The following is a 20,669-nucleotide window of genomic DNA, read 5'->3' on the forward strand; positions in this document are numbered from 1 at the left end:
GGTCTCATCTAGCCTTCAAATATACACATCATTGTATAATCCAATCCAATCACTCCCCCACCTAAACCCATAAATACAAATCAACATGAAATTCAACAAAAAAAATCGAGGTAAATTTGAAGTGATTTACAACATGATACCGATTTACATTTTATACAGAAATAATATTTTCCACATTCCTGCACCTAGATTGCATTAGAAGCACATCACTGTTTTGGACGTGGGTTTCGTACTGGTGATGATATTTGTTTTCTTTGATGATGATGGTCATGTATTGTATCTAAGTCAAACCATTGGTCATGATGTATTGTAACTAAATACTAATATTTTTTGTATATGAATATGGTTGTAAATCATATGGATTTGTAGTTACGAAGTTATGACGAGAACGATATGTCTTTGTTTGTCTTTGTGAATGAAATTGATTTATATTTAAGAAGTTAACTCGATTTGTATCGTTGAAGTAAAACCCAAAATCCTTAAACCTAAACCCTAAACCCCAAACCCTAAACCCTAAACCCTCAACCCCAATTGCCCGTAAAAGTGATTAGGAAATATCATTGACATAGACATATCTCGTAAAAGCAAATCATGATAGCACGTAGCCTTCATACGTCATTGTGTAAATCACGATGGTACGTGTCATTCACTTAGACAAAGCTCATTGTCTAAAAGACATACGTCATTGTGTAAATCGCGATGGTATAACGATTTACACAATGATGTCTATGTCAGCCACAACTGGATGAAAATTGCACTGTGCATGAGTATAAATCGTTGTTAAAGTGCACAGTCAATGTTTGTGCAAATCATTTCAGTCGGTTATCAATGTTTGTGCAAATTGTTTCAGCTTTATATAAATGCTTGTTCGATTTTAATTTACGAAGGCTGATTATTACAACGATTTGTTCAGTGACATTTGTGTGCTACATTGATTAAAATAGATTTATACACTTATAGAATGTCACATTACAGAAAAGAGCTTGTTTCCACTGTACACAACGCTAATCGCTTTTACGATTTTCATTTATGAAGGACGAATATAACAACGATTTGCCTTAACTATAAATAACAGTTCAACTTATTGGCATGTTTAGTAAAATTGAAATTTTATTTATTTCAACCCAGAGATATTTACATAATTTGTATACACTGTCTTACAAAATTTGTATACAAACTTTGGTTGTACAATCTATAAAATTTGTTAGAAGTCGATGTACATCATATTACTTCTGAGGGTGTCGTGTCATTCGTTGCCTTCTAGGTATTCTTGCTGGTTGAGTTTTTTTCTCTTCGGCAATTAGAAACTCTATCAATTTTTTGCATAGTTTTGTGTGGAATCTAGGTATATCATCCTGCAATAAAAATGTAATGTGACACCAATATATAAATTGAGTCCCCAATATTAGAGGATAATAAAGAGCATACTATGATGAGCAAGTAAATTTCATTGCGCATTAATTAAATAAAAAAATATCGTTTCATCTGCCTTTTACAAAACTAGTCAACACGATAGGATGTATCAAGCAAATCGTGATAGCACGTATCGTTACAGTGAAATTGATTTGCAACTAAGTCTCGATTTACAGTTTACTAAGTCTAAACATTGTGAAGATTTATTTATTATTTTTCTTGACATATCGTTCACATTGACAAAGCTCGTAACAGTAAATCGTGATAGGACAAATCGTTCACATTACCAATAAACATCATGTCAATTTATTTTTTCTTTCTTTTTTTCATCTTTTAGTAGTCATTGTGTGAATCAAGATAGGAAAATCATTAACATAGACAAAGCTCGTCAAAGCAAATCATGATAGGATAAATCATTGCATTGAAATCGATTTGCAACTGTGACTTAAATCGGTATCAAGTTGTAAATCAATTTGTATTTATGAAGTAACCTTAATTTTTACTTTATCTATTCTAAACATCATCTCAAATTTTTTATTGTTTTAGTTTTCCGCCTTTTATTAATCAGTCATTGTGTAAATCGTGATAGGATATATTGTTCACATAGACAAAGCTCGTCAACCCTAAACCCTAAACCCTAAACCCCAAATCCCAAACCCTAAACCCTAAACCCCAAACCCTAAATTCTAAAAACCTAAACCCTAAACCATTAAAACCCAAAAACCTAAGTCTAAACATCGTGTTGATTTGTATTTATGAAGTTACCTCGATTTATAGTTTACTAAGTCTAAACATCTTGTCAATTTGTTTATTATTTTTCCTTTCTGCCTTTTATGAATCAGTCATTGTGTAAATCGTGATATGACATATCGTCCACGTAGAAAACACTCGTAAAAGCAAATCGCGATAGGAAAACAAACTCTAATCCTGATTCTTACTAATATAGCATTATTGTGTAAATCATATTTTTTATTTATGAGTGCTAAACATGAGATGACGATTTATAATAATGGGTTCTTACTAATATAACATTGTGTAAATCGTGATAGGACATCGTTCACATAGACAAAGCTCATAAATGAAAATCACGATAGGATAAATCATTTTCGCTTTATGTCTGTTGTTGTACAGATCGTGATAGAACACCTTCTATAAAACAGTAATAGCAATTTGCAACTTTTACTTAAATATTTATATCAAGTTGTAAATCGATTTATACTTTACTAAGTCTAAACGTCGTGTCGATTTGTGTACACATGAGTAAAAACCCTATTCTATGTAAAACCCTAATATAGATCTGTGTAAAACCCTACCCGACCCATTGTCCATGTCTAAACTCCTAATCTATTTAACCTCTCTTCCTATTTTCTGCGGCATCGCAACTCCTTCTTTTTTTATCTCTTCTGCCTTCATCTTCTTCTTTTTCTTCTCCTTCTTCTTCTTTCTTGTATTTTTCTTTCTTCTTTGTTCTTCTGTGTTCCTTCTACATGTGCTTAATAGATGGGGTTTGATGCTGATAACGTAGTTGTTTCATGCCGTGAGAAACGATTTGTATAATCTTCGATGATGATTATGGTTGTTATCTTATGTGTATACATTGATATATTCATGACGCATACGACTGTGACATATTTATCGTAAAATATATCAAAGCTTACGTAGAATATAACAACCATAATCATCTTCAATCGTTGCCACCATACCAGAGCAAGCACAAATATTCTGCATGATAGATAGGGGGTGATGCTGATGTCCATCTATTTGATCTATTCCTATTGTCGATCCTTCTATTGTTCGCAAACCATACTTTGTAGTTAGAAAAATATCTACCTAATCTTCGATATACTTCATGACAAAATGGTGCAGTGGGAGTATCCTCAGCTGCACATAGAATCATTTTGAGCTCATTTTCTTGGAGAGGATGTATTCTCAGTTGCACATAGAATCATTTTGCAACAGGAAATGAACTCTTCTATAAAAATGGGAGTCTCTAAAAGATAGATATGCGTTTGACAGAAATGTCCTCCCATAAATGGCGTTCCATGATGTATTGTAACTAAATGTTCATTTGTTTCGATTGTTCTATGTGGGGTTCTATCTGGGATGAGAATTTGAGAACTTTTGAAATCATTTGATTGAGTGTTAAATTCTCCTCTGGCTAGTGATAAATGCATGACCTGAAAGACCATTTGCTTTTGCAGTATATTCCTCCAGTCTTTGTAAGGCATATCAAGTTAGATAAATGTGTTAATGTCACCTTAAACAGCCATACAAGCATCCCTTGGCGTGTAAAAGTGCACGCTAAAGATGGTGCCATGTTTCTCAAAAATGGTTGGCCAGTGTTATCATTGCAAATTTTTACTTTTGCAAGTCAAACTGACATTTGAAAAAGATTTTGAAAATAACTCACCTCCGTTTTAAAATGCAGGAAAATTCTGAAGAATGGGACTCGCCTATCGCTACGAGGTTTAACCGTTCCTGGCACCATAACCAAGGGTAATCAAACCAAGGATTAATTATGTGCTTTGCTTTGCTCAACTGTCTAAATAGATGTTCTATTTCTAAATGCACAAAGAATCAGGCATGTGCGTGAAATTTTGAAAATGCAGATTTAAAACATAGTGTATGCTTCAAATATTTGAAATTTTCTTTAGAAAAGGACACTTTGAAAATCGTGAAATGCATTGAGAAATACTTTTGAAGAAAAAAAATCAATTTCTGAAGAAAAAGAGATTTTTTTAAGAAAATTGAATTCTGAAGAAACTTTGGAGATTTTTGAGAAAATTGATTTTTCTAAGTTTTGAACTCTTGAATTGATAAAAAGGATGGGTGTGTAACATTCTGAAAAACTATTCATGATGTGATCTAACCTAGATGCATGAATGCAGTTTTGAGAAAATATTTTCTGAAGAATTTTTGAGAAATCATTGATAAAAGGATTTTTTGTGCCTTATAGAATTCAGATGAAATAAACTCCGCACATATTCCTGACTATGACTACGAATATGTATTGAATATAGTTCATTTGATTCTAAAAAGAAAAAATACTTAGAAATTTTTTAGAATATGCAATGGTTTTTTAAGATAGCCTAAGAGTGTAGGTTGTTTGTGGCTTAAAAGAAGATGATAAATATGGATATTGTTCGTATTCTCACTATGGCCACAAATACGAACTCAATCAAGTTTATTAGCTTCTTAGAAGCTAGTGCATGTGCCATTCATGTAGACCATGGTGGGTTTGAATATGCATGAGTCATCATCCATCACACATTAACATTATTGAAAAATAAACTATATGCAATGCATCCCTATTCTAAGCAGGAATTAAATTCTTATTCCATTTTTTTTATAATTTATATCAATAATAAATTGAAATAAAGAAAAGAAAAATAAAAAAATACAGTCTTGAGTGTCCTTGCAAAACTAGCAAACTTGTTAGTGAAGGTATGTCAGCTTTTCTGGATTTATCCAACAATATCTGAAATTGAGGGATTTATCTGGAATAAGCCTTTTTCAATGTTTCCCTAAAATAAACATAATAAAGGATGATGCAGAATTAAAGAAATAATGAAAATAAACAACTTTGAAATTTGTAATTTTGACAATAATGGCCAAAATACCCTTAAAATTGACCTTTATTATAAAAAAGGTTGAAATTAAGGTTTTTCAGAAAATATTTTGGTACAAAGTTTAATCTGGGGATCAAACAAATTCAAAATAATGTAAAATCGGGTGGGGGCACCCAAATATGATTATAAACAAGATCAAGCCCTAAAAATATAAAACTTTTTTCATAAAAAATTGAAATATTAAGAAAATATCAACTTTTGCCCATGTTTCGGTTGAATCAGAACTTTACGGGCATCCTATTTTCATGATTTAACCAAATAATGCATCGAATGAATTTTAAAATCTGTAAAAATACACATAAATACTTTTAATAACCCTAAAATTAAAATGAAATTGAAAAATAGAAATTTTGGCATTATTTTGATATAAAAATTGAATAAAAATATGCAATTTTGCCCACGGGCATATACCTGTCACAGTGTCAGACCCGAATAAGACATCAAACAATAATAAAAAACTGTGAAATTTCACATGGAGAAACTAGACATCTGAACAAAAATATTCTTTTTTACATATCAGAAAAATCATCTCTGGTTAGGGAGATATCATTCCGACAATATATGTTTGATTCTGGTGAATATATAACGGGTCCAGAAAAGGCAGTTTTGATTTTAGTCTAAATAAAAATAGCATACAGAGTTCAAAAATTACCAAAACCATACTGGTAAAACTAGACATGCTTTTGAATTCGTGGCATCTTACGGATCAGAAAAACAAGGTTAGGGAGATACAATCCGTGTAAGTTAAACCAAGGCTTAAACCCTGCATAACGGTCTCTGATAAATAGATTCTGATTTCTAATAAAATAAAAATAGCAAATGACCATAGAAAATCTGAAAATTTCACAAAATATATTAGACATCCTGATGAACACATTGCTATTTACGGATCGCCGATTGGATCTTCTATGAGGGAGATATCACTTAGACAATCCAGCCTTGATTCTATATAGCATTTTCAAGGTATAAGAATTAGAGTTCGGTTTCTGATTTTTTTAGCAAGGTTATAGAATTCAAAATAATCTGAATTTTTCATGAAAAATCACTGACCCAAGCATGATTTATCTCTAAAAAAAACAGATTTTATTAACAGGAAAACACATATGAAATAACATTATTTTTGCATGGTCAAAATCAAGGTACGTATATTGCTGATAAAACACATGAATAACCCTAATTTTGGCATGAAAAACTATAAAAAAAAACTTGTAAATGACATAACGAATTTTGATTTGATGCTTTAATAAGTAAAACAAACATGGATATGATGAAATCATAAAAAAATTAGGAAAGCATGGTTGGAAATTTGATTTAGCCATTAAAAGAGAGATTCGACCTATAAGAAGGTCGAATCTTGAGTTTTTTTGGGCTTTTAACATAATAATCGAGTTTTCAATGAATCCAATGGATTAAAAACATGAAAACAACTATGGATGATCAGTAGATCGTCATCTTAGGTCGTAGAGCATGGATCTTGAACAAAAAAATAAAAAAAACTCACACATAGGTTGCGGCAATGACTATTTTAGTGAAAAAAATAAAAATAATAATAAAAGAAAGGAAGAACTCACCTTGGGGTTGCAATAAAGGAGGGGCTGGAACTTGGAGGAGAGTGTGAGCCACAAATTTGAGAGAGAGAAAGAGGATGAGAGAGCATGCCTTGGTTGACCCCCATAGCCCCTATTTATACTTTTTTCCAACTCTTAATTAAAGAGTTTAATTTTTTTGAAACTCTGCTTAATTAATCCAATTAAGGGGGGAAATTTTTCTTGAAGTATTCTAACCTAACAAGACACTAATTACTAACCCTAATTGTGTCCTAGTTGAATTGAAACCATCTCAAATGTGGTGCCACTCCCTATGGGCCCCATTTGGTTTTTAAAACTTTTAATTAGAAATTAAAAATAAGGTTTAAAATGCTAAGGTGAAAATAGACTTTTAAAAATCAATTTTGACTCCTTCAAAATTCTAACCTGAGTAAAACACTGACTAAATCTAAACTAATCTAAACTCTTTCAAATGTGGTGCCACCTACTGTGTGCCCCATTTGATTTTTCAGAAAATGGTTTTTTTAAAGTTTAAAAATAAAGGGGTTAAAAATAAGGTTTTCAAAAGGGTTTAAAATAAAAGGATAAAAACCAGAGTTTTAACTCAACTAGAGTCCTAAGTGAGTTGAAGCTCCCTCAGATATGGTGCCAATTGTGTGGGCCCCATATTTGAGTTTTAAAAAAGTTAGAATAAAGTTTAAAAAGGGTTTTTAAAATAGATGAAAATAAAAGCAAAGTATAAAATTGAGAAAATTAGAGTCCTAAACCAATTGAAACTCCTGACTAGAGTCCTAAAATTGTGAAACTCTTAAATTTGGGTTTTTGAAAGACAAACAAATAGGTTTTGATAGATCTTCTGAGAGATTAGAAAAATTGAACAAAAATTTGAAATCAGGGTTTGAGTCTTAATCAATTGGAACTTCAACTAGCGTCCTAAAAGTTTGAAACTCTTAGAATTGGATCTATTTTTGAAAAATAAGTAAAATAAGAGTAAAAAGATGAAATCAGAGTAGAGTTCTGACCTGACTGAAACTCTGGGGCAGAGTCCTAAAATCTTAAAACTCTACAATAAAGTCCTAAAATTTTAAAATTTGATTTTTTGAAGGATAAATGAAGACATTTTTAAAAGATTTTCTCGAAAATGAAGTGAGAGTTAGAGTCCTAATTCAACTGAAACTATGAAATAGAGTCCTGATCTGACTAAAATATAAAAATTTTGACTTCTTTTGAAAGGTTTTGAAAGATTCTCTTGAAAACGGGTAAAAGTAGAGATAAAAGTTAGAGTCCTAATCTGACTGAAACTTTGAAATAGAGTCCTATTCCAACTAAAACTCTAAAATTTTAGCCAAAATGAAGGATTTGGATAAGGGATAAGGCTTCTTCTGGTTTAAAACCAAAATAAAATTTTAAAAAAATTCAAAAAAAGGTGAAAAGACAGAGTCCTAAATCAACCAAAACTCTAAAATTTGAGAAATTTGGATGAAAGAAGGGATCTAGAAGCGACATCATCTAGATGGGTCTCATCTGAGAATTGAGATTAGTTAAAAATTCATTTTAAAATGAATTTAGATCGCTTTCTAAGGAAAATATTTTAAAATAATGAAATATAAGATCCTGAGGGTTGATAAATGGAAAATATCGATCTAAAACCCAGGTTTTTGAAATTGATTTTGAAATAAAGGTTTTAATATCGAATCTAGATTAAAATATTTTAAAAAACCATAGTGCTAGATCTCGAGAATGACATGCAATGCAATGAAATACCATGAAATTATACAAAATGATATGAGATGACATGAAATGACATGCAAACTGCAAACCCTGAATGAGGGATTTGAAGTCATGGGCCCCTGGGAGAAACAAAAAATTGAACATTCCTGTTCGGGGATCAGAATTGATAACTCAAATGGTGATTAAAATATTTGAATTTGGGACAAAATTTGGGCTCTGAATAGCCCTGGCTTAGATGTTGACCAACTGGTTTCCTGAAAGATTTAGAGAGCGGGTCCCAGTGGCAAGAGGAAAGGGTTTGTGAGTGAAGGTAGAAAATTTGGGGTGTTTACAGCCAGCATTTGTCGCATGTCATAACTTGCAATTTGGAGAATTTTTGGCGTTCAAGTATAATGGTAATTTGGATTTTGATGTTAAGATATTTGGTAGGAGTGGATGTCAAAGGGCAGTTGCATATCTTATACGTTAGAAGGAATACATGGGAACAAGTCTATGCATAATCAAGAGGTATAAATGTGCTGCAAAAAAAAACTTGCAAAGAGATAAGGACCTCCATTGGTAGATAGATTCACCTTCTATCATTCCCAGTGACTAACGAAGGCCACTCAGTAAATTGAAGGTGCTAGTCATGCGGGCTGCATCTTCTCTGCCTGTTGCAATCCATACCTTTGATATACTTTAGTTCTACCTGAAAGCAAGCTGAATTTCATGCGCACTTGGATTACTCTCGAAGCATATAACTATTTGGATGTGGGGATGATGTTGATGATGATATCTGTTTTCTTTGATGATGATGGTCATGTATTGTAACTAAATGCTTATATATTTTGTAAATGAATGTGGTTGTAATATATCATTAAAGCTAACTCGATTTATAGTTTACTAAGTCTAAACATCGTGTCGATTTATTTATTATTTTTTTCGCCTTTTATGAATCAATCATTATGTAAATCGTGGTAGGACATGTTCACATATACAAAACTCATGAAATTAATTCGCGAGAGGACAATCAGTATCAAGCAAATTGCTATAGCAAGTATCGTTAGAGTGTAATCGATTTGCTACTATTTCAGGATTTGTTGTTTACTAAGTCTAAAAATCGTGTTGATTTGTTTATTATTTTTCTTTTTCGCCTTTTATGAATCAGTCATTGTGTAAATTGTGATGGACATATCATTCACATAAATAGCTCATAAAAGCAAATCGCTAGAGGAAAAATATTATTATATTATGATACTTAAAGAATTATGGTTCTAAGTAGATTTATATTTATTCGCCTTTTATCAGTCAGTGTAAATCGCAATAAGACAAATCATTGTACATATAGTGTATCTGAATCGTTATACCAGATATTGTCCCAGAGCGATTTACACAATGACGTATGTATTTTTGAAGTTAACTCGATTTGTTCTTTACTAAGTCTAAATATCATGTCGATTTGTTTAGTTTTCTTTCCTGCCATATATGAATGACATTATATAAATCGTGATGGAACGTATCGTTCGCTTAGACAAAGCTCGTAAAGGCAAATCGCAATAGGATATTCAAACATATTTGGTTCGATTATTTGATGGGTTTTGGTGTCATGGTTGTACAGATCATGATGTAGCAAATCACGATAGTACATAGTATTTATACACACAAATCATTTCATCCTTTTATCAATGTTTATATAAATCGCGATATGAAGACAACTCGTAAAAGCAATTCATAATTTGTGCAGTACACAATGCTAAATGCTTCTTCGATTCTTTTTATGAAGGTCGAACATTACAACGATTTGTTCAGTGGCACTTGTGTGTTATACTTATTAAAAAAAAATTATACATTTATAGAATGTCACTTTACAAATTTTTTTTATATAATTACAACAAATAAATATCGGGATAAAAAAATTATATAATGTTTATTCAGTGGCACTTGACGACTCAGATGGACTTTGATATACAAATTGTCTCTTTCTTTTTCTTGGTGGATCCTCTTTCCTCGGATGCCTCTTGGTTCCTGCGATCTTATTAAAACCACTGGTAATCAACTCTACCAATGACCGCATTTGTCTCCCCAAATTCCTCACCTGCATCTGTAACTCCTTATTCTCCCTCTCTAGCATCTCAAACCTTGTGGCAGAGTCTACCTTCTTTTTGTGAGTTGTGTTCGCTCCTCATCATGTACTACAACTGAGGGAATCATTGTTGTAGCCGGAGGGACACGATGGACTTGTTTTTTATGTTAGGAGACGACATGATGGGGGATAGGAGAGACACATGGGTTCCCAACATTTCCACGTTTCTTGTTCTCAATCTCTAGATTTTGATGCATGGGTTCTCAATATTTTTTGAAATAGTTGGGATCATATTGTCGTTCTTTATAATCATACACTATGACATGAACACCTCATTTGTTCCAGCTATCCATTTATTCCCTGAAGTGATCATGCCAATTCATGTTCCTGACCCCACCACTTTTTATCTTCCTTCTCACTTCCATAGGCTGCTTTAGGGTAGACTGTCCCAAGCCAGCTTGTAGAAGAACTCGACTACCATGCTGCAACTCGGCTTCATAACTGCTAAACATCCAAATATCACAGGAAGACAATCTCACAGCCTGAGTAACAATCTATTGGTCTTCGTCCTTCCCATCTCCATACAGTCTCCACACAACCTATACATTGGAGATTATGGTTTAGGTATAGACATAATTATTCATGCTAATGAATGCTAAATATGAAAATGATTTATAATAATGAGCGCCAAATATATTACAATGACTGTTACTAATGAGAGCTTTGTATTAAAATGATTTACACTAATGAATGCTATATATTACAATGATTTACAATAACGAATGCTAATGCTAAAAAGATAACACTTTGTATTAACGAAGAAATAATCCTGCAACGATCATTACTTAAGAAAGCTAACGATTATAACGATTTACACACGATAATGATTTGTACTAAGGAATACAAAATCCTGCAATGATCATTACTTAAGAATGCTAACGATTACAACGATTTATAATAATGAAAGTTAAATGCTAAAGCAATAACGATTTGTACTAAGGAATACAAAATCTTGTAATGATCATTACTTAAGATTGCTAACGATTACAACAATTTACACTAATGAAAGTTAAATGCTAAAGTAATAATGATTTGTACTAAGGAATACAAAATCCTGCAACGATCATTACTTAAAAATGTTAAACATTAGAACGATTTGTACTAACAAAGTAAAAATCCTGCAACGATGATTACTTAAGAATGCTAAATATTTCAACAATTTATACTAATAAATGATAAATGCTGAAACGATTGTAAATGATTTTAAACCATTTACCTCATTTAATTGCAGACCATCTAAAATGAACTTAGCATTATCTTGCTTTACATTTATTCTAGCCCATTGGTCGATCTTTGGAAAACCACAAATCGCAGGGCCACACTGAGGACGCAAGGCGACAATATGCTCCCACAACTAGGCCTACAAAATCATATATATTAGTAAGACTATAACCTTTAACTATCTTAGTCTATAACTATAAAATATGTAATAAACAATTACCTGGACAAATGGCCAAAACCCTTTGACACTTTTTGTACCATTACTCGCACGGTAAAGTTGACTGTACAAGTGTGCGAGCATAACATCCCATGGATAGTTGTTGACGTTATCTAAGTCTTCCAAGAATTGCAACCACAGGTAACTTATTCTCAAACCAGAAAAATCAAAAAATAAAATAAGTCCAAAAAAATAAAGATGGAAGCCGCGCAACTCTTGGTCAACTCTTTTAGATGCACATATAGCAGACCGACCTTCCTATTTATTTCGGAAAGAATAAACTTTCATTGATGTAGAATTGCTTCTACTAGAAATACATTGCCTCCATTCACTACAAGAAATTTGTGGATTAGCGACGGACGCTATCCATCGCAAATCCATCACTGAACTGTTTAGCGATGGATAACATCCATCATAATTCCTTGATCGCTAATTAGCGACAAAACTAATTTGTTGCTACTTTCATTGCTAATTTGTGACGCATTAGCGAATGCCATGATCTATCACGAGTTTGTCGCTAAATAAGCACTGATTTGGTTTTACGACAGGTATATATCCGTCACTAATCAGTCACAAAAATTTAATGCTGAATACATATCCGTCTCTAAATTCTTTTACCAATTTAGCAACGAATCAGCGTTGGATTATATTTCATTGCAAAACATCAACTGATTTAGTTTTTGAGACAGATAAATATCTGCCCCTAATCCGTCACTAAATTTGCGATGAATATTATTCATCACCAAATACCATCACCATTTTGTAACTGAATTTCTTAGGAAAATCCATCACTAAATATTAGTGACAGATAATATCTGTCGCTAATCCGTCATAAAATTTAAAAAAAAATAAAGTAATTTTGTTTAAAATATATATCGAGAAAAAAAGATTTGTTATACAATTTATATAACCTGTGTATAAAAAACAAAGTACACATAAAAAATACATATACAAAGTAGGTGAAACAAATTTAACACAAGTTATAAGTGAAACAAATTTAACAATACACTATAATCCTCACCAAATTTTAATTAGTTACAAGTGAACATATACAAAGAGTTTTGCTTGAAACAAGTACATGAAATAAATTCAATACATGAAGCTACTCCTCGCCAAGATTTGCAACAGCATCCTCTTCATTGTCTTGATCTGCTCCTCCATCCATGCCTCCATCAGCTCCTCTACGCTGATCATCTCCAGCATCCTACAAGAGAACCAAAATATTAGTATTGATAAACAAAATATAATGAAATAAATTATATGCAATGCAACTAATCTAAGGCAATCAAAGTAATATGACTAAATGATACATAGACTAGCAATAAAGTGAAGGACATTAACAGAATTCAGAGGTTGTCAAAAAAAATTCATAGTTATGAAATCATGCTTATATATGTTCTAAGGTTGTCAAAAAACTTTCATAGTGATTCAATCATACATATATGTGTTATAAGGCAGTAAAAAAAATTATAGTGATTCAATCATGCATGTATGTGTGCTAAGGTTGTCAAAAAAAATTAGAGTGATTCAATCATGCATATATGTATTCTATGGCTGTCAAAAAAAATTCATACTGATTCAATCATTTATATATCTGTTCTAAGGATGACAAACAAAATCATAGTGATTCAATCATGCAGATATGTGTTCTAAGGTTGTCAAAAAAATGTCATAGTGATTCAAGCATGCATATATATTTTTTAAGCCTGTCAAATAAATTTCATAGTAATTCAATCATGCATATATGTGTTCTAAGGATGTCAATAAAAGTTTATAGTGATTCAATCATGCATATATGTGTTCTAAGGTTGTCAAAATTTTTTATAGTGATTCAATCATGCATATGTGTTCTAAGGTTGCCAAAAAAAATTTATAGTGATTCAATCATGCATATATGTGTCCTAAGACTGTCATAAATTTATAGTGATTCAATCATGCATATATGTGTTCTAAAGGTGTCAAAAATTTTTATAGTGATTCAATCATGCATATATGTATTATAAGGTTGTCAAATAAAATTTATAGTGATTCAATCATACATATATGTGGTCTAAGGTTGTCAAAAAAAATTTATGCTGATTCAATAAGGCATATATGTGTTCTAAGGTTATCAAAAAAAAAAATTAGTGATTCAATCATGCATATATGTGTTCTAAGGCTGTCAAAAAAATTTTATAGTGATTCAATCATGCATATATGTGTTCTTAGGTTGTCAAATTTTTTTTATAGTGATTCAATCATGCATATATGTGTTCTAAGGCTCTCAAATAATTTTGATAGTGATTCAATCATGCATATATGCGTTCTAAGGCTATCAATAAAAGTTCATAGTAATTCGATCATGCATATATGTGTTCTAAGGTTATCAATTTTTTTTATAGTGATTCAATCAGGCATATGTGTTCTAAGGTGTGATTCAATCATACATATATGTGGTCTAAGGTTGTCAAAAAAAAATCATAGTGATTCAATCAGGCATATATGTGTTTTAAGGTTATCAAAATTTTTTTGTAGTGATTCAATCATGCATATATGTGTTCGAAGAGTGTCAAAAAAAATTCATAGTGATTCAATCATGCATGTATGTGTTCTTAGGTTGTAAAAAAAAATCATAGTAATTCAATCAAGCATATATGTGTTCTAAGGCTGTCAAATAAATTTCATAGTAATTCAATCATGCATATATGTGTTCTAAGGCTATCAATAAAAGTTCATAGTGATTTGATCATGCATATATGTGTTCTAAGGTTGTCAATTTTTTTTATAGTGATTCAGTCATGCATATGTGGTCTAAGGTTGTCAAAAAAAATTCATAGTGATTCAATCATGCATATATGTGTTCTAAGGCTGTCATAAAAATTTTATAGTGATTCAATCATGCATATATGTGTTCTAAAGGTGTTAAAAAAAATTATAGTGATTCAATCATGCATATATGTATTCTAAGGTTGTCAAATAAACTTTATAGTGATTCAATCATACATATATGTGGTCTAAGGTTGTCAAAAAAAATTTATAGTGATTCAATCAGGTATATATGTGTTCTAAGGTTATCACAAAAATTTGTAGTGATTCAATCATGCATATATGTGTTCTAAGGCTGTCAAAAAAAATTCATAGTGATTCAATCATGCGTATATGTGTTTTTAGGTGGTCAATTTTTTTTATAGCGATTCAATCATGCATATATGTATTCTAAGGCTCTCAAATAAATTTCATAGTGATTCAATCATGCATATATGTGTTCTATGACTGTCAATAAAAGTTCATAGTGATTCGATCATGCATATATTTGTTCTAAGGTTGTCAAATTTTTTTATAGTGATTCAATCATGCATATGTGTTCTAAGGTTGTCAAAAAAAATTTATGGTGATTCAATCATGCATATATGTGTTCTAAGGCTGTCATAAAAATTTTATAGTGATTTAATCATGCATATATGTGTTCTAAAGGTGTCAAAAAAATTTATAGTGATTTAATCATGCATATATGTATTCTAAGGTTGTCAAATAAAATTTATAGTGATTCAATCATACATATATGTGGTCTAAGGTTGTCAAAAAAAATTATAGTGATTCAATCAGACATATATGTGTTCTAAGGTTATAAAAAAAATTGTAGTGATTCAATTATGCATATACGTGTTCTAAGGTTGTCAAAAAAAATTCATAGTGATAAAATCATGCTTATATATTCTAAGGTTGTCAAAAAACTTTTATAGTGATTCAATCATGCATATATGTGTTATAAGACAGTCAAAAAATTTTATAGTGATTCAATCATCCATATATGTATTCTAAGGTTATCAAAAAAAATTCATATTGATTCAATCATTTATATGTGTTCTAAGGCTGTCAAAAAAAATCATAGTGATTCTATCATGCATATATGTGTTCTAAGGCTGTCAAATTTTTTTTATAGTGATTCAATCATGCATACATGTGTTTTAATGCTATCAATAAAATTTCATAGTGATTCAATCATGCATATATGTATTCCAATATTGTCAAAAAAAATTTATAGTGATTCAATCATGCATACATTTGTTTTAATGCCATCAATAAATCATAGGATAAAGGTTGGGTGGATGAAATAGAAAAGTGCAACTGGAGCGCTGTGCGATCGTAGAATGCCATTGCGGTTGAAGGGAAATTTTATAGGACGACTTTTAGACCCGCTTTACTATATGGTACAGAATGTTGGGCTGCCAAGAGACATCATATTCAAAAAATGAGTGTAGCTAAGATGCGGATGCTTAGATGGATGTGTGGAAGTACAATAAAAGATAAGATTCGGAACGAGGAGATACGTAAGAAGGTAGGTGTTTCACCCATTGAAAATAAGATGCAAGAGAATCGTTTACGGTGGTTTGGACATATTCGGCGAAGGCCTAATGATGCTCCAGTTAGAAGGTTGGAGAAATGGGAAAATATATTAGTTAAAAGAGGTCGGGGTAGGCCTAGGAAGACTTGGATGTAGATGATAGGAAAGGATATGAATGCTTTGAACCTCACCGAGGACATGGCATTGGATAGAAATGATTGGAGGAAAAGGATTCATGTGGAAGACCCAAAATGAATTTCTTTTTGGTTCATATCGCTGACCCCAATTGTTTTGGGATGAAGGCGTAGTTGTTGTTGCCATCAATATAATTTCATAGTGATTTAATCATGCATATATGTATTCCAACATTGTCAAAAAAATTTATAGTGATTCAATCATGCATAGATATGTTCCAAAGCTGTCAAATAAATTTAATAGTGATTCAATCATGCATAGATATGTTCCAAAGCTGTCAAATAAATTTAATAGTGATTCAATAATGCATATATGTGTTGAGGTTCTAAGTTGATAGGCATATACGTATTGAAATCTAACAACATAAAACTTTAGATATGTATTGAAATAAACATTATACATACCTGATAGGCATCAGAGCTCTTATTGAAGACAGACGAAGTTCCCCTGTCCTGAAAAAAGTTGCACAACTCATTATAGACAAGGTTGGGAATGACTTCATGTAAAAAGTCGTGCATTGTGTCTTGAAGAAGCTGACGAACACCATCCAAAGAAACAACAGGGTCAATCGAGCACTGAGAGTTGATGCTAACGGGAGAACTCTGAGAGCCTTGGCTGGAGGAGGCAACGATTGTTGTGGTGTTCATATTACTCCCAAACCTGAACACACGACCTTTTTTGGGTTCACCGGTTACAGTCACCCATGCTGCAGGATCAAAAGGTGGATGCTGAGTGGAGTCATCGCCATATCTCTCTACCATCTGCTGCTTGTATGACTCCTATAAAGTAATGATTACAGTATGAATTAATAATTAAAATTTATAATATTTATGATAATGTAATTTATGGTAACTTGTATATTATAATGTTTATTAATACAATAAATACATATCGTTGTCGCACTTGCCTTCTCTAATACGAACTTTCCCATGCTCTTACGTTTATTTGTTTCAACAAACACATCCTTGTAAGGCACAAGACCTCCTTTTTCAGCTTCCTGCAAGGTTAAATGATAAAAAAATCAATTAGAAAGTATACATAAATACTTATAAATTTGATTATATATATATATATATATATATATTGATGAGTTACCATTTTCTTTTAGTGGCTCCGAATAGTCCTAGAACCACCTGTGTGTAGATGGGAATCAGACATCTTCGCTTGGTTCTGTGTATTCTTTACTGAGCGGTTTCAAAATTTATGTGTTCTAAGGCTGTCAAAAAAATTCATAGTGATTCTATCATGCATATATGTGTTCTAATGCTGTCAAATTTTTTTTATAGTGATTTAATCATGCATACATGTGTTCTAATGCTATCAATAAAATTTCATAGTGATTCAATCATGCATATATGTATTCCAACATTGTCAAATTTTTTTTATATTGATTCAATCATGCATACATTTGTTCTAATGCCATCAATAAAATTTCATAGTGATTCAATCATGCATATATGTATTCCAACATTGTCAAAAAAATTTATAGTGATTCAATCATGCATAGATATGTTCCAAAGCTGTCAAATAAATTTAATAGTGATTCAATAATGCATATATGTGTTGAGGTTCTAAGTTGATAGGCATATACGTATTGAAATCTAACAACATAAAACTTTAGATATGTATTGAAATAAACATTATACATACCTGATAGGCATCAGAGCTCTTGTTGAAGACAGACGAAGTTCCCCTGTCCTGAAAAAAGTTGCACAACTCATTATAGACAAGGTTGGGAATGACTTCATGTAAAAAGTCGTGCATTGTGTCTTGAAGAAGCTGACGAACACCATCCTAAGAAACAGCAGGGTCAATCGAGCACTGAGAGTTGATGCTAACGGGAGAACTCTGAGAGCCTTGGCTGGAGGAGGCAACGATTGTTGTGGTGTTCATATTACTCCCAAACCTGAACACACGACCTTTTTTGGGTTCACCGGTTACAGTCACCCATGCTGCAGGATCAAAAGGTGGATGCTGAGTGGAGTCATCGCCATATCTCTCTACCATCTGCTGCTTGTATGACTCCTATAAAGTAATGATTACAGTATGAATTAATAATTAAAATTTATAATATTTATGATAATGTAATTTATGGTAACTTGTATATTATAATGTTTATTAATACAATAAATACATATCGTTGTCGCACTTGCCTTCTCTAATACGAACTTTTCCATGCTCTTACGTTTATTTGTTTCAACAAACACATCCTTGTAAGGCACAAGACCTCCTTTTTCAGCTTCCTGCAAGGTTAAATGATAAAAAAATCAATTAGAAAGTATACATAAATACTTATAAATTTGATTATATATATATATATATATTGATGAGTTACCATTTTCTTTTAGTGGCTCCCAAAAGTCCTAGAACCACCTGTGTGTAGATGGGAATCAGACATCTTCGCTTGGTTCTGTGTAGCCTTTACTGAGCGGTTTCAAAATTCATGGCTCACCCACTTGTCGCACATTGCATCCCAATAATTTGTCCTGATAGTAAAAGGGTCATGACCCTTCCACTACATTGGATCATCTATCCCACGAGCTGCTTTTATTGCTACAGTCTTCATATTATAAAGCATGTCAGCAAATCAACTGGCACCCACCTTCTGCCATACTAGCCTTCATAATCGCGAAGGTACCTCCATCGCTTGGGCTTCAAGAATGTTGCATATTACCACATCTTTGATGGAGAGAAAAAATTATACTCAGTATTGTTTTTCTGCATATTACTGCATCAAACGTTAACTTGTCAACTTTTGGTTTTCTATTCCACTTATACCATAAGATGCGTTTACCAAAAAAACTCATAGTTCGTTAGAGCGGAGGCCTCAATAATATTGCATGTCCTACCCATACCACGTGATCGAATGTTGATTGTGAGATACATTGACTATGTGTTGATGGGGAGATATATCATCATCGTTCCTCGTCTTCTATATTAAGAATGGGTTGTAGATTTCATTTCCAATGCCTCGTACCATAAGATGCCCTTACCAAAAAAACTCATCATAGATAAAGTGTTATTGATCTTCTCTTCGCCGATGCTTGACCTTAATAAAATGACCATAAATTTTCTTTAGTTAGAGACTACAAAAAACCTAGTTTATGTGAAACTCTAGCTTTGCTTTTATACTATTCGTATGAAATTTTGCAGAATATATATGCGATTGAAATAAAAATTTTTTGTAATATCAAACTTTCACAATTTTTTATAATTTTACAATACTTTATGTGATACTCATTTCACAATTATCAGACTTCTACAAATTTTATGATTTTTGAAACTCATTATGAGTTTCACAAATTGTTTGGAATTTCAAAATATTTTTTAGAATATCGCAACCTCAGATGCAATTTTGTTGACGAGTTTCGTGTTCATATTATTTTAGCATGATGATGTGCAAAAATCAAAAGATCACACCAACGTGGGATAAAAGCACCAAGAAAAAATTAGAAACCTACAATATTGTTCATTCGACGAATTTGATAAATTGTGGAGCATTTTCGAAAACACGTCTTTTTTGCCGTACGATCATTTTTCATTTTTTTTAAGATGGTGATGCCTAAAATTTGCAGATCTACCATTCAAAAGAGCATCATCCTACTGATATCAAGGTTTGATACGAAGGAAATTGATAGGGGACATGTCCTTATGCACAAGTCCCTTGCTATCATTAAATAAGTCAAAGATTCAAATTGACCAAGCAAAGGCTATCCTCTTGAGCACCACCATTTAAGAGTTGCATTGGCCATCTCACAAGGGTTCACGTACATCTAGCTAGGTAGATTGGTTCACACATTCAAGTTGAAATATGTCACAAGTAGGATACCAGGAGTGTGTATCCCTTGTCTTATGACTATGATAGCATGCTTCTTGGGAGGCAAGATGGTAGGTCAAGGGGTTTTAACTACTTGGGAGTGAGCCATATGGTAGAACATTAGGCCTTGGAGACGAGAGTTCTAACCTCAGAGTTTTATTGTAGGCTGAGCCAGTGCGACCAGGTCTTTGATCCCATATGTGGTTTCTTTGAGTAATGGAAAATAAAAAAAGTGTTAGATGACACCAAGAAATGCTAAATTCTATCAAAGATGTGATGCACTTTAGACTGTTCAATAGCCAACTTGGTGATAAATCTGACTTAAGAGGTTTGACTCGAATAACCCACCCTTTACTACTCTAAAGCAACAAAGAGTGAAGGCAACGTTCCAACATTACAGATGTGCGACCAGCCGAGTAGCTCGAGCTTGGTTAAATCTCAGCTCAAGCTCAT

This window comes from Nuphar pumila, chromosome 3, assembly GCF_984573655.1.
Source record: "Nuphar pumila chromosome 3, dmNupPumi1.hap1.1, whole genome shotgun sequence".
Lineage (NCBI taxonomy): Eukaryota > Viridiplantae > Streptophyta > Magnoliopsida > Nymphaeales > Nymphaeaceae > Nuphar > Nuphar pumila.